Source organism: Rhagoletis zephyria, unplaced genomic scaffold, assembly GCF_001687245.7.
Source record: "Rhagoletis zephyria isolate East Lansing unplaced genomic scaffold, Rhagoletis_zephyria_1.1 Rzeph_scaffold_16188, whole genome shotgun sequence".
NCBI lineage: Eukaryota > Metazoa > Arthropoda > Insecta > Diptera > Tephritidae > Rhagoletis > Rhagoletis zephyria.
The window spans coordinates 9,193-10,883 of NW_016173253.1; positions in this window are offsets into that span (position 1 = coordinate 9,193).

Below are 1,691 nucleotides of genomic sequence, written 5' to 3' on the forward strand. Positions count from 1 at the left end.
ATGACACGCCACGCAGGGGTGTTAAGCCCTGCGTTTTGCGCCCTCAGCAGCCCAAACGCATAATCTGACGATTTGTCAGCACTTCTCGGTAGGAAGATGGACATATTGTGCATCGGTGGGATGTCATCGCCACGTTTGACATACAATACGGCCCCTTTCCAACCTTCTAAGTTCGGTGCAGCCTCTTCTAGCCATTTTGCCGTGCCCTCATCTTTGCAGTGCACCAGCATCATGCCGGGACGGAAGTATACTCCGCAGAACGCCAGCGGGTGCATCCACCCCTTAAAAACCTCGTCCATTATGGCGTCCTGTAGGGTAGTCAGCTCCTCCGGACTCAGCGCCTCCACGGGGTAGTCTCTTGCAGTACCGCCACCCTGATGCCCCTAAGAGCATCGGAGTAGCTCGGCGTCTGCCCCCCTCCCCCCGCGAGGACGTTGGTCCCCAGTGCCTGCCCCCGGCCGCTTTGCAGCGGGTGCGGTCTCGCCGGACCCCCTCCTTCCTACCTTCGTCGCTCTTCTTATCTCTGCGATCATGCCCGCTCTTCCGCTTTGCAGCGGGTGCGGTCTCGCCGGTACGCCTGTTTTGGTGGTGTCCCTCACCCCGCTTATCAGCGGGTGCGTCCCTACCTTTATCGCTGTTATGCCCGCCCGTCCGCCTATTGGCGGGTGCGGTCTGTTTGCGAGAGTACTCTTGCTTTTTAGGCTGATGCCCGCCCTTCCGCTCATCCGCGGGTGCGGTCGATCTGTTCTCCCCCGAGGGCTTTTTGTTTTTGGCAAGGGAGGGCTTCCGTAGCCACCTCGGGTGTCTTACCTTCCTCCAGGTACCTCACATACCGTCTCGAGGCCGATCCCCTGAGGCCAAGTCGCCGGCGGTCATCAAGGGCGCCTGGTTGCCCCAGAGGCGGAAGTGTGGGTGGTTTTACCCGCCTATCACGGTGGCGTTCACTCTCTTGCCTCGTGGAGCTACGGCTGCGGGACCTGTCCCGCGCTCGAGCTGATCCGCCGTGCTTTCTGCGGTGCCTCTTTTGCTGCTCGGTGGGGTCATGCCCACCTGTTGGTCTTATTGCCTTCTCATGATAGATACCTGAGCTGGTGCAGGGTTCCTCATCATCTTTTGCATGCTCTATAAATAGAGCTGCCTCAGCGTCGGAGAGACTATTACGGAAGTTCTTCCTCCGAACCTCTTGCGTGCTGCATTTAGGCTTAGTTTGCAATGCCTTCTTATGTTCTGCCTTAGTAGCCTCTTTGGTTGCTTTTGTTTCCTCTTCTCGTTCTTTGTTGTTGTTTTTGGTTTGTTTTATTTTTGGTTGTAGATATCTTGTTCGTACGACCGCGTGCCTGACTCGCCAGACGTAGCAGCCTAATGGTTGTAGGGGGATCTCGTTGTCCGCCGCGCCAGCGCCCCTTGTCGCGGTAAGGCCACCGTTACTCCTCGAGGCGGCCCGGTGTCGAGAAGGCGCCGTTATAATACAGCCGGTTTTCGCTCCTGGCTGGGAACCGTCCAATGGGCACGGTGTCGCGTCACACCCTGGATTAGGAGGTGGCAGTTCTTGGTCACCGTCCGCCAGCGGCCTTATCTGAGTCAGGGTAGCGCGGATGCTACGAGAGCATTCGCGATACCTTAATCCAGGGAAGGACCGATTGACGATTCGGCTAAGCCCCCGCACCAGCGACAAGGTGCCTGCCCTAGCG